This window comes from Chiloscyllium plagiosum, chromosome 18 (assembly GCF_004010195.1).
Source record: "Chiloscyllium plagiosum isolate BGI_BamShark_2017 chromosome 18, ASM401019v2, whole genome shotgun sequence".
NCBI classification, from domain to species: domain Eukaryota; kingdom Metazoa; phylum Chordata; class Chondrichthyes; order Orectolobiformes; family Hemiscylliidae; genus Chiloscyllium; species Chiloscyllium plagiosum.
The window spans coordinates 29318191-29332256 of record NC_057727.1 but is presented as its reverse complement, the minus strand read 5'-3'; the positions used below and the strand labels follow the sequence as shown (position 1 = coordinate 29332256).

The 14066-nt window shown below is 43.6% G+C and overlaps 1 protein-coding gene across 3 annotated transcripts in view; it reads left to right on the top strand.

The window, feature by feature from the left end:
- The first annotated feature begins 3488 nt into the window (after positions 1 to 3488).
- The window catches only part of chdh (choline dehydrogenase), an 86240-nt gene continuing 75662 nt past the window's right edge, over positions 3489 to 14066 (top strand). For 2 of the 3 annotated variants that reach the window (XM_043708073.1, XM_043708071.1), the window contains exon 1: positions 3489 to 3582. The gene's annotated coding sequence lies outside the window, so the exon portion shown is untranslated. The remainder of the gene's footprint in view (positions 3583 to 14066) is intronic. The other variant, XM_043708072.1, reaches the window with a different exon arrangement.

Genomic DNA, 14066 nt, shown 5'->3' with positions numbered 1-14066 from the left:
GATAATAGACTCGCCAACTTTAAGGGCAATTAACTGGTCATTGGATAAACATACAGATGAGATTGGAATAGTGTAGGATAGATAGGCTTCAGATGGAGATTCAAGATGGTGGCGATCTGATAGATCTGCCTTGCTGGGCTCTCCACCATAACCCAAGCAAAGAGATGCTTTCACCCATACTAGCCATTAATAAACTTTTTCTTAAAAATCAGTAGAATAAAACCCCCAGAGCCTTTAAATATTATTTTTAACATTTAGGGAAAAAAGGAAGATGACAAAAGGAAAGAGGTCACAACATACAGGGCAATCCCCTGCAGCGATTCCCACGGCGGTGTCTGTGAACTAACTGAAGCAGCAGAACTCAGTCTTGGAATTTGTTAAACTCCAAGAGAAGATTGAGTCGTGGCTGGAGGGATTCCGTACTAAATTAGAACCGATCTATGTCATGCTACAAAAGCATGAGCAGAAGATCCAATGTCTTGTTCAACGTGTGGGAGAGGTCGAACAGAGAGCCGCTGCGTTGGACACCACGGTGGAGGTGGCAGCGGGGCAGATTCAGGTGCTGGAAAGTCAGGTGCTGGCCTTACTTGATCAGGTCGATGACCTCAAGAATCGAGGTCGAAGAACAAACATATGTATAGTCAGGCTGAGAGAACGAGAAGAAGTAGAATGTCCCTTTGTACCCTACAACATCCTCTGGCACTATCCACAACTGTGTGTCTTTGATAAGTATGTGCCTGTCAGACACGGAGGAGGTTGTTGAGTGCAGGAGTGGTTTACTAAGGAAATTGAATCTCTTGTCAAGAGGAAGAAGAAGGCTTGTGGGAGTACCTGACCTGGAAGATGGAACACAATTTTCTTTCAGGTGATCACGAAAAGGTTTCCTGTATTTGGGTATTTTCATTACTCCTGCTTTTCACCAATTGTACAGAGCTAATTTTGTACAATTATTAGAGAAGATAAAACAAGACCTTCAGTGTTGGGAGGGGTTACCAATATCAAGTTTGGGTTGAATAGCTCTGATTAAAATGAATGTTCTTCCTCGCCCACTATACCTCATGAGAATGCTCCCATTGTTGCGGAGGCTTAATAGCTGACTTGGATCTTTTATTTGACGTCCTTTGTTAAATTTGCTAAGCTGCAACTTTCAAAGGGAATGGGAGGGGTAGATCTCCCAGACTTTAACCGATACCAATGAAGCTCCTTGTTGTCTTACGTGAATGATTGGGCATGCAAGAATCCGAAGTCAATATGGCTTGGCATTGAGGTCTTCCGGGCAAAATGTCCCCTCCTTAATTTGTTACTTATGGATAGGATGAAAACTTTTGCTGAGCACTGTAAAAGTCTGATCGTTATAAACACAGTCAAAGCATGGAAAATGATGCGGCAGAGCAAGAGTAATCTACATAAGACCTCCCTGTTCACTCACTTAGTCAGAACACCAGGATTCAGGCCAGGATCAATGGATTCCAGCTTCAAGGTATGGGAGGCCAGGGGAGTCTCCTGTTTGGGAGATCTATTTGAGGGAGAGATCTTGATGTCTTTTGACCAGTTGAATCATAAATATGGGTTATCCAGTAGGGACCTCTTCCGTTATTTTTAGATCAGGGACTACATGCAGAAAAGCACCAGCTCTTGGCTCAGCCCTGTACGTCCAATACGGAGAGAGGAGTGCTTCAGTGTGCGGGCACTCTCTCGGTCAGCACCCTGTCTTACCTACAGAGAGGGAGTTCATTGGAAGATATGGAAAGACTTTACGGAGTCTGTAATTAGGAATTGGGAGCAGAAATCTCATTGGAAGCATGAAAGGATATCTTGGAGAATGTGAAAAAGATTTTGATTTGCAATAAAGCACAGGCCGTGCAAGTAAAGATTCTCCACAAGGCTCATTTAGCCCCAGAGTGGCTAGCAAAATTTAAGAAAAGTGCATCTCCAAGGTGCCCTAAATGCAGTACAGACATTGATACTCGCACACATTGCTTGTGGTTGTGCCATAAGATTCATAGATACTGGGATGCCATAGCGAATGTATTGAAGGGGATCTTGGGAACTGAAGTTAAGGCAGATCTAGTATCTCTTCTTCTGGGATTGTTGAATCTGCCTTCGATAGATGAACACGCGAAGAGACTATTCAATATTCTTACATATTGTGCAAGGACAATCATTCTAATGAGCTGGATATCGGCAAATCCCCTGGGTCTTATGGGTTGGCATAAGTTAGTATGGAGCATGTCCCCTAAGACTTTCTTACGAAGGTGGTGCACCAGAAAACTGAGCTGTTTTAGAAGACGTGACGACCCTTTTTGAATCACATAGACGCAGACTTATCAGCTATACTGATTAGGGCTTTTGTACAGCCACAAAGACTGGATTTGGCAGTCCAGGGGCCCTGAGGGGAGGAAGTATGAAATAATACGGATATGTTACCTGATGTTCCCATTGAATGTAGCTTTGGTGGAGGACCGTTGAGTGGTGTAATTTAGTTTAGTTCAATTTATGTTAATTTGATTTAATTTGTTACGTTTAATTATTTATTGAATTTCAATGTGGGAAGATTGTTCTCTGTCTTTGCAATAGGTTTGGTTTGTTCTGTAAAGTATTAGGTAGTTTATTGTTATTGATGTCTCCTGCTCCTCGGATGCTGCCTGGCCTGCTGTGTTTTTCCAGCACCACACTTTTCAACTCTGGTACTCCAGCATCTGCAGTCCTCACTTTCTTTTAGTTGTTATTGTTGTTATAGCATGAGATTGCTATATTATCTTTTGTACCTTTATAATTTTGTAAAAAATAAAAACCTTTTCTAATTAAAAAAAATAGGCTTCAGATTGGTTCCACAGGTCTGCGCAACATCGAGGGCCGAAGGGCTTGTACTTCGCTGTAATCATAGAATCATAGAGATGTAAAGCATGGAAACAGACCCTTCAGTTCAACCCGTCCATGCCGACTAGATACTGCAACCCAATCTAGTTCCACCTGCCAGCACCCAGCCCATATCCCTCTAAACCCTTCCTATTCATATACCCATTCAGATGCCTTTTAAATGTTGCAATCGTACTAGCCTCCACCACTTCCTCATTCCATACACGTACCACCCTCTGTGTGAAAACGCTGCCCCTTAGGTCTCTTTTATATCTTTCCCCTCTCACTGTAAACTATGCCCTCTAGTTCTGGACTCCCCGACCCCAGGAAAAATACCTTGTCTATTTACACTATTCATGCCCTTCATGATTTTATAAACCTCTATAAGGTTACCCCCTCAGCCTCCGATGGTCCAGGGAATTCTATGTCCTACAATATTCTGATTTTAAGTTTGCTGGCTGAGCTGGAAGGTTCGTTTTCGAATCTTCCAGCTCAGCGAGCAAACTTACATCCAGAACCTCAACCTGAGCCGCAAATCATCTCAGGACTCGTTCAGTGATGTGACCTGGGCGGCAGTCCGATCCGTGTAATCCGGCTCCGCACGACGCCAACCACCCAGCGGGAGCCGCTCCATTCCATTCCAGGGGGGCGATCCACCCCGGGTCGCGCTCAGCCGGCGATCGCGATTCCAACGGTCGGTGGACAAAGCAGAAAGGGGCGGGGGTGAGTGGATGCGTGATCCTGGCTGGCACCTTCTCCAAAGTGGTGTGGTCGGTTCGGTTCATGTTGTCTAAAATGTTTTATTGAGTCGAAATTTTCAAGCAGCGGTTAAAGGGAAGCAGTATAGTTTTGAAAGTTACAGGGATTTGCAGCTCGCCACTCGGTGGACACACAGGCCCCGAGGGTGAGCACCCACCACCCCCAGGCGGAGGGCCTCATGTTTAGTGAGATTCCTTTGCATTCCCTGGAATCTGCCTTGACCAGCTCAGGCTGGAGGTATTCTTGGGACCGCCTTCAGAACGGTGTCAGCTGCGACTGTTATTCCGTTTATTTTGTTCAGGGTTCCCCCCTTTTTTTCAGTTCGGGGGCTGGGGGGGGGGGGGGAAACGAGAGTGGGTGTTGGGGAGAATTTAGATCCCACCCACTGCGAAGAGGCTGGTGTTGAGCATAAATCACCGATGCACCCTACTTTGTTGGACTAAGCCAGTTTCTGCACAATTGCAGGTGATTCTGGTAATACTCAGAGTCTCATAGTTCTCAGCTGCGGCTAGCACTCACTTTGCCTCGGTTACTGTTAAATGTTTCATTTTCAAATAATGATCCCATTGCCTTTAACTGATTTTAAAGTCTCTACTTAAATACCCACTTGTACTGATGCTTTCCATGATCTAATAACCCTAACTCAAAACTCTTTCTCCTTCCAGTGAAAATCCTTGATTTCCATCCAGTTGAGTCAACCTTTTACCATTTACCCACAGGAAACTCATATCAGTGATGGCTATGATTCTGGTTATAGAGCCATTGGGTCATACAGCATGGAAACAGACCCTTTGGTCCAACCAATCCATGCCATTGATAATCGCAAACTAAGTGAGACCCATCTGCCTGTGCTTGGCTCTTATTTTATTCGTGTACTTATACAAATGCCTTTTAAATGCCCAGTTTCATTTATCTGTTTGCTCACCGCACCTATCTTCATGCTATTCTCATTTACTATGTTGCTGCTGCTCATGGCTCTGCAGGAAATTCTGAACCCTGATATCTTCAGCCTTGCCTTAGCCTTAAGCCCGACTTCTGATTCCCTAATCATCCTCTGGTGAACTCCAGTTCACCCTCATGTTTCTGACTCTCATTCTCCATTCTCTACTGAGCCTCTCTTTTACCTCTGCTTCTCTCCCTAGCCCTCCCAATTTACTTTTCTCCCCTAAATTCTTCCATTCCCAAAATCCCATTGTCGAGTCTTCCTCTTTCTCTTCACCCTGAATTCCATTTTTTAGTCGTCTTATTCTGACACTTGAGCCTTCTAAAGTTAGCCCATTACCTTATTGACCTATCGTAGTTTGGAGCTTCCATTCTTTTTATTGAATGCAGGCATGGATCTAATTTGCTGCTGACACCTGCAAGAACTTCCTCGCATTCTCCCAATTCCTCTGCCACATCTGCTTGGACAAGGAAACATTCCACTCGCGAGCATCCCAGGTGTCCACCTATTTTGAACAATGTGCTTTCCTTCTCTTCCCCCCCCATCCAGACACCCCTCTGCCACACTACATCTATTCCCCGTTCCACTGCTATAAACTGCCCTCCCCCAACGTATTAAAAGACAGAGGCCCCCGGGTCCTCAACTACCAGTCTCCGCATCCAATGCATCTTCCTTAAACGCTTCTGCCAACTCCAACTAGATCCCACCACCAAGAACATCTTCCTCTCCCACCCCTCTCTGCCTTCCACAAGTACCATTCCCTTTAACAGTCCTTGGTTTGTGCCACTCCCCACCGAGCTCCCAGGTACCTTCCCCTGCAACCGCAAAAGATGCAAAACCTGCCAGTACACTAACCCCCCATCCAGGGCCCCAAACTGTCTCTTCCAAACTAGTTTACTGCATCATTGCTCTCAGTGTGGTCTTTACACTGGGGAGACCGAACGTAAACTTAGGGAATGGTTCACCGAGCATCGCAGCCGAGTCTGCAGGGGAGAACTGGACCTCCCAGTCACTGCCCATTTCAATTCCCCCAATCACTCCCTTTCTGTCATGGCCATCCTTGGCCTCCTCCAATGCCTAAATGAACCACAGCGCAAATTGGAGCACCAGCACCTCATCTTCCGTCTGGGCAGCCTAAAGCCTGGAGGACTCAACATTGAGTTCTACAATTTCAAATAGCCTCCCTTCCTAGCTCCTCCCCATTCCTTCCACTGCTCCCTGCCACCATTTAGATTCATTCCTCCTATTGACCAACCAGGTTGTACCCTCTACCTGTCTTCACCTATCCCCACTTCACCACCTTGCCCCCACCGCTCCCCCAACACTCATCCCCAGTCCTGAAGAAGGGTGACACCTGAAACATCAACTTCTCCACCTCCTGAAGCTGTCTGACTTGCTGTGTTCTTCTAGCCTTTTGCCTGTCTGTTTTGGATTCCAGCATCTGCAGTTTTCTTTTGTCTCTGATACCAAAATAACAAGGAAAGTAAGTTGTCAAGAGGATGTACAGAGTTTGCAAAGAGATCTGGATAGGTCAAGTCGATGGGCAAAAATTTGACCGATTGAATAATGTAGGAAAATGTGAACTTGACCGTTTTGGTAGGAAGCACAGGAATGGAGTACATTATTTGAACAGAGATGTTGTAGAACTCACTTGAATTAAAGAATCTGGGTGTTCTGGTATGAGAACAAAAAATGAATGTGCAGACACACCAAATGAATAAGGAGGCATACAGAATGTTGACATTGCAAGAGGTGTGGAATGTGAAAGTAGATACATTTTGCTGCAGATGCACGGGACTTTGTTGAGACCACATCTGTAGTACTATGCCCTTTTTTCACAGAAGTGTTATGGAGTAGAAGGAGACCATTTGGCTCATTGTGTCTGCACTGACTCTTCGAATGAGCAACATTACTTACTGCCAGTTTTCTACTTCCTTCCTGTTCCCTTGCACAAACTCTCAAAATAATCATACAAAACCCTTTTGAAGTCCATAATAAACCTATCACCACCACTCTTCCAGTCAGTACATTTCATATCCTTAATAGTTACTGTGTGAGAAAGTTTATTTCTTAGCTCAGTATTTTGGTTTCCTTATTTGAAAAAGATAGGTATTTTAGAAACAGTTCAGAGAAAGCTTATATGATTCATTCCTGGGATGAAAGATTGATTTATGAAGATAGGATGAAGATGTTCAGTATACACTGTCTTGATACTCTGTGTATTTTCAGGTTAAGTCCCACAGTCATGAAGCTCTATATGACTTTGTGTACTGGAAATTAACTGAGGTGCTAAATGCCAATTGTTTGGGGTCATCCAGCCAGTTCTTTCACCATCTAACACGTCAGATCACTCCAGCATCCTAAGCCGTCTCCTCTACTATCCACCTAACCCCCAGCTGATGAAGGGCACAGCTCCTCTCAAACAACAGTCACTACTCATCCTGGGGGAGAGCTCTGGCATAAAGTGTCTATGTCCTAAATCTTGATCAGGTCTGGATAAAAGACAGGCAATTGCAGAAAGAATATCTGAAGGCTTATTTGCTCCATTAACTGAAACTGCATATCAATGTTCTGATTGTGCACCTGATGGAAGAAATTTGTCATCAGTGCACATAACTTTGGAGGACGCTCAATGGCAAAGATAACAACATTGCAGAGTCTAATGGTGGAAAGTTTCTATCTGAAATGCCCCAGTGCCTCATAGTTTTGCCGAGACTGGAGACTCAATACTTTGGCAGCAACCTTGTATTGCTTTCTGTCCTGGAAAATCTCGGTTTTCTCTGTACAATTGTGACAGACTCTGGGATGGGATTAAGGTGCTCATCCAGTGCCACAATGTCATGGCAATCAGCTGATTTATGAACAATATTCTGGAGCAGTCCTGTCCAGCATCTTGAACAAGTGATCACCTTGGTTTCCAACTCTTGCCAATTTGTTGGCCAGGATTGCAAAGATAGATGTCCAGATAGAGGAGGCATGTCGTACTGCACCTGATGGACCGGAGTTCTTCTGGCAAGGCACTCATCTGTCATGGGTGAGCAGAAGGCAGAATATTTATTTCAGTTGACTCTTGCAGAGGATTAGATTAGATTAGATTACTTACAGTGTGGAAACAGGCCCTTCGGCCCAACAAGTCCACGTCGCCCCGCCGAAGCGCAACCCACCCATATCCCTACATTTACCCCTTACCTAACACTACGGGCAATTTAGCATGGCCAATTCACCTGACGTGCACATCTTTGGACTGTGGGAGGAAACATGTTGTCAGGAAAGTCTCTTTGGACTCTCACATCCTCCGTAGATTGGCTGGGTCTATGAACATGAGGAATATGGAGCTGAAATGGCCACTTCCAAACCCAACCTGAATCAAACCTGACATCTTATTGTGTAAAACTTGCAGAATGGCTGCATTCAAATTGAATATAACTGGCCAGATAAGACACAGTCGTCTTCCAAAGTGAAAGGGTGCTATAAGATCACGAGACATCTGTAGCGGTGTACAAGAGACAGATCTGAGCGACGAAATGTGTCTAAAATTCAAAGGCTCATGAGGTTCGGAGTAGAAATTCATGAGTCACTGTCAGATGTCTTTTTCTGATCATGAGAATGATACTCATCATCTAATCTTAGAGTCGTACAGTCATGCAGCATGAACCAGATCCTTGGGTCCAACCAGTCCATGTCAACCATAATTCCAAACTGAATTATTCCCACCTGCCTGTGCTTTGCCCATATCCCTTCAAACATTTTTTATTCATGTGCTTATTCAAATGTGTTTTAAACATTGTACCTACCCTCATCCATCACTTCCTTTGGAAGTTCATTCCACATACATACACTGTGTAAAAAAAAAAGTTGCCCCTCATGTCTTTTTTAAATCTTTCTCCCAACCTAAACAATTTGCCCCTTAGTCTTGAAAGCCCCTACCCTAGGGAAAAGACACCTGCATTCACCTTGTCTATACTCATCTGATTTTTTAAACCTCGATAAGGTCACCCTTCAACCTCATATGTTCTAGTGAAAAACGTACAAGCCTATCCAGCCTCTCGTTATAAGTCACCTCTCCATTCCCAACAACATCCTGCTAAATCTTTTCTGAACCCTCTCCAGCTTAATAATACCCTTCTTATAACGGCAACCAGAACTGGACATAACACTCCAGAACAGGCCTCACCAACGTCCTGTACAACATCAACGTGACGTCCCAAATCCTATACTCAAATGACTGAGCAATGATGGCAAATGTGCTAAATGCCTTCTTAACCACCGTGTTTACATGTGATGCAAACTTCAAAGAATCATGTATGTGAACCCCTAGATCTCTGTGTTCTACTCAAGGCCCTACTTTTAATCATGCAAATCCTGACTTTGTGAATTACCAAAATGCAATACCTCACAAGTGTGTACAAGAAAATTTCCTGATTCAGTATGTGGATGTACCTACAAGAGAAGGTGCAAAACTTGACCTACACTTGGGAAATAAGGCAGGGTAGGTGACTGAGGTGTCAGTGGGGGAGCACGTTGGGGCCAGGGACCATAATTCTATTAGATTTAAAATAGTGATGGAAAAGGATAGACAAGATAGACAAGCTTTTGCCCGAAACATTGATTCTCCTGCTCATCGGATGTTGTCTGACCTGCTGTGCTTTTCCAGCTCCACACTCTCAACTCCAAGTAAACAATGTCTACTACTCTGCCCTTATCATCCTTCTTGATTACTTCCTCAAAAAACTCAATGACGTTTGTGAGACATGATTTCCCTCGCTCAAAGCTATGCTGACTATCCCTAATCACTCAATGCCTTTCCAAAAGTGGTCTGGGTGAGCAATATGGTCTCTCACCTCACTAGCAGCCTTGGTGGTATTTGCTGTTTGAAATCAGCTCCTCAGATGCTGCCTGACCTACTGTGCTTGCTCCTCAGATGCTGCCTGACCTGCTGTGCTTGCTCCTTGGACACTGCCTGACCTGCTGTGCTTGCTCCTCGGACACTGCTTGACCTGCTGTGCTTGCTTCTCGGACGCTGCCTGACCTGCTGTAGTTGCTCCTTGGACGCTGCCTGACCTGCTGTGCTTGCTCCTTGGACGCTGCCTGACTTGTTGTACCTTCTACAGTGTCACACTTTTTGACTCTGACTGTTCAGCATCTGCAGTCCTCACTTTCTCCTAGGTATTTACTGTCAGCATAGGGTGTCCTTCTGGGGTCTGATGTGGATTGCAGTGGATAGGTGTGGCAGCTGACTGCACGGCTTTGACAGCTTTGGAGGTGGGTTAGTTTATATGTAACATACCTCCTTGCTTTCTGCCATCCAAAGGATGTGATAGGCAGCTCCTTTGTGTGTCACATAAAATCCCTGCTGATAACCTCCTCCTAAGCCAGGTGGCTGCAGATCTGGCACGAGAAGAAGTTTATGTCGTAGACATGGGTTTCCCTGAGACTGAGTGAGATAGGTGCAATCCCTGACCTTGCCTCCCCCAGTTGGTAGAGATGGGGAGTTAGGAGGAACTCAGCTGAAATGAATGATGGACATTGGATAAAATGATTATTTGTGCAGTGGTCTGCATAGGTCCCATTGGCAGGACTGTCATGTCCACAGTGAACCCCATTTCCAGCACCAAGTGCACTATCTCTTTCGTCTTCAAGCCATCATCATTGCCTTGAAAATGTATGGGAAGGCAGCATTCCCTCTAACTAGACCTAACCCTTCCTCATTAAGTTGGAAACAAACTCATCAAGAAAGTTTTATGACAAATATTTCAAGAATTCCTCCACTTTTTTGGCGTTAACTCTTATTTTCCCTGCTAAGTTAGAATAATTGAAGTCCTCCATTATCATAACTCTAAATGTATTGCATTTTGCAACAATATGCTTGCAAACCTGCTGCTCTATTCATTCTGTCTGTTGAGCTATAGTATATATAGAAGTGTAATAGTTCCTCTATTGTTCCTTAATTCAAACCAAATACATTTTGGAACCGTGAAGTACTTTATCACTTACTAGTGCCGTGTGAATTTTTTTTTAAAGTAACTGACACATCCCTCTTTTTCTTGTTTTGATTACTTAGTTCCATGTAGCTACTTGTTCCTGCAGGTCACCAGCCTTAATCATCACACTCCAACAATTTACACATGTACACTTCAAGCATATTTTGATTTGCTGTATTTCCTTGATTCGAAATGTCAACTCTGTTTTCTCTTTACTGATGCTGGACCTGCTGAATTTCTCCAGCAATTCCTGTTTTTTGTTTGTTTCAGATCTTCAGTACCTGCAGCTCTTTGTTTTATTTTTGTCATTTTTACTCCTCGTTAATTCCTTCCTATTTTTACTACAGTTTTTATTTTAATGCCATTTGTCTGTCTGGCCTCTATGCACACTTTCATATCATTAATGCTTCAACCTGAGCTATCTCAACACCAACACCGCACCAAATGAGTTTAAATTTAACATGAATATATTGGTCCCAGCCCTATTAAGTTTCATCCTGTCCATTTTATTTAAATTCTTCCTATTTTTGAACTGATTCTAGGAATCCGATGCCCTCATACCCCCTCCATCTCTAAATTGCTCGTCAGAGTTAACTGTTGTGGTTCTGTTCGCTGAGCTGGGAATTTGTGTTGCAGACGTTTCGTCCCCTGTCTAGGTGACATCCTCAGTGCTTGGGAGCCTCCTGTGAAGCGCTTCTGTGATGTTTCCTCCGATATTTATAGTGGTTTGAATCTGCCGCTTCCGGTTGTCAGTTCCAGCTGTCCGTTGCAGTGGTTGGTATATTGGGTCCAGGTCGGTGTGCTTATTGAGCAAACATTCAGTATCCTGTACACCGTCGGAAGGGAGGCAGTGTGCTATCTGAGACTCACGTTGGAGGTTGTGAAAATGTCTGCTTATTCCTCGAACTTTCTAATCACATTATCTGTACATTTCAGCACGTTATTCTGCTTTTGTATAGTCTTTTGGCCCCCCGTACTCAAAGTGCAGTTTTAGACTGTACTCCCAAGTAGATGTAATCCTGATCTGTATTCAGCACTTTAAGCCAGTTTGTATGTCATAATCCTGGAGATTTTCTATCCATCCTTTTCTTCCCTCACACGAGACACACTCTCAAGTTGAGCATTAAAAACATCTGCTGCTCATTTACTAACTCCCTCTTGGTCCCATTCACCTGTGTTTGTTGACCTACATTGGATCTCAGGGAAGCAGTGCCTATTTTAAAACTTCCATCCTTGATATCAAGTTGTTCCCATCTGTCTAATCGCCTCCAGCCTTCTGAGATTTCTTGTACTCCTCCAATTTTGGCCCTTTGTGTGCATTCATGGTTTTAATTGACAACAGTGCTGTAAGCTGCCAGGGCCTGACACTGAAATTTCCTCTCCAAACCTCCCACTAACTATCTTATATATACACCTCAGCACCTGCATTGTTTCCATCCTAGTATCTCTAAGTGGCTTGGTATCAAGTTTTGTTTGATATTATTCCTGTGAACTACCTTATGTAGTTTTACAAAGTTAAAAGTTCTAAATAATTGGTTGTTTCTATATTATACATGCCTATGCAAATGTTCTTTTAGTTCAATCCCTTTAATGTTTATATCCTGTGATTAGTTATTGAATCTAATTCATTACTGTGATGAATATACCTATTGATTTATCATTGCTCCTTGATTTAAATTACCATTGCTCCTTCCCTTTCTGCACACAGCGAACGACTCATGTCTGGAATGTACAGCCTGGAAGTGTGGTGGATGCGGTATCAATTGAGCTATTAGGACAGCATTTGATGATTATTTGAATAAAAGCAATGTACAATGCTATGGGATAAAGGCAAGAGAATGGCACTAACTTATAAGGCTCGTTGGAAACTGGCGCAGACTCAATGGGTTGAATGGTGGTAACCCACACTGTTACAGTTTTGTGATTCTGTGACTACCTTAACAAGTCACTCTTTAACAGATTCACATAACCCTCCCGAAGTTCCCTGCTTAAAGCTGTCTATTACAGATCCTTCCTCTCAGTGGTTTCTCAATTTTCAATCACCTTTTGAGATAAAGATCAAGACTCCATGAAGTCTTTGCTTTTTGTACATTACATCAGCTTTTAGTGATTTGTATTCTTGGACATGCAGACCCTTGTTCTCTGGGTATAAATGTCACTTGAAAAGCTACTATTTATGGCTCAGCACTAATTGCTCTTGAGAAGAATGGGTGAGTCACCACCTTGAACTGTTGTCGATACACACTCAGTGGTATCAGTGGGGCGGTTCAGGTTTTGACCCAGTGACAATGATGCAATGGTGATTTAGTTCTAAATTAGGGTGTCGTTTGGCTTAAAGGAGAATTTACAGGTGGTAGTGTTCCCCTGTAACTTCAGCCTTTGTCCTTCTTGATAGTTGTCATGGATCTGAAAAGTGCTATCAGTGGAGCCTTGACAATTTGCCTCATCCCTGATCATTGAAAAACTGATTTATTTTACTCTGTTCCAAATAGAATGATATTGTGCTTCCCGATTTTAAACTCCTTGTCACAGTTTTCCCCCCTAATCAGTTTCAGATTCTTTGTAATATCCTGCTCCCATTTACTGTGCCTCCTGTTTTAATGTAATCTGCAAATTTAGATATACAAATTTCTATTCCTTCATCTTATACTAAATAGCTGATCTCACAATTCAGATCACTGGGCAACAGCAGTTGTCAAAGCCTACTAAAAGTTCAACAACATGTTATCTCTCTTGTACAAGGTTTTCTAAGATTGTACTATTTGGGCCTATTTCTTTATTTTACCCTAAAATAGAGGAATATAAGTGATTCTGTGACATGTTCTGAATTCTGCTGATAATGTACCGAGGTGGTTTGGTTGTTGAAGGTTAAAGAGGGGTCAGATTGTTTTACTGGGAAGAAGCATATTCACAGCTATAAACAATGACGATTCGGAGATGCCGGTGTTGGACTGGGGTGAGCAAAGTTAAAAATCAAACAACACCAGGTTATAGTCCAACAGGTTTAATTGGAAGCACACTAGCTTTCGGAGTGACGCTCCTTCATCAGGTGATTGGCACCTGATGAAGGAGCGTCACTCCGAAAGCTAGTGTGCTTCCAATTAAACCTGTTGGACTATAACCTGGTGTTGTGTGATTTTTAACCATAAACAATAACCAGAATGTTATCCTGACAGTAGATAGACTGTTAGTTTCCAAGTTTAAAAATGTAAACTCCTATACATTGGGGAGACAGGCCGCCTACTTGCAGAACATTTCAGAGAACATCTCTGGGACACCCGCACCAACCAACCCAACCGCCCCGTGACTGAACACTTTAACTCCCCCTCCCACTCCGCCGAGGACATGCAGGTCCTTGGCTTTCTCCATCGCCAGACCATGGCAACATGATGCCTGGAGGAAGAGCGCCTCATCTTCCGCTTAGGAACCCTCCAAACACAAGGGATGAATGCAGATTTCTCCAGATTTCTCATTCCCCCCCACACCATCTTTTCTCAGTCCCAACCCTCAGACTCAGCACCACC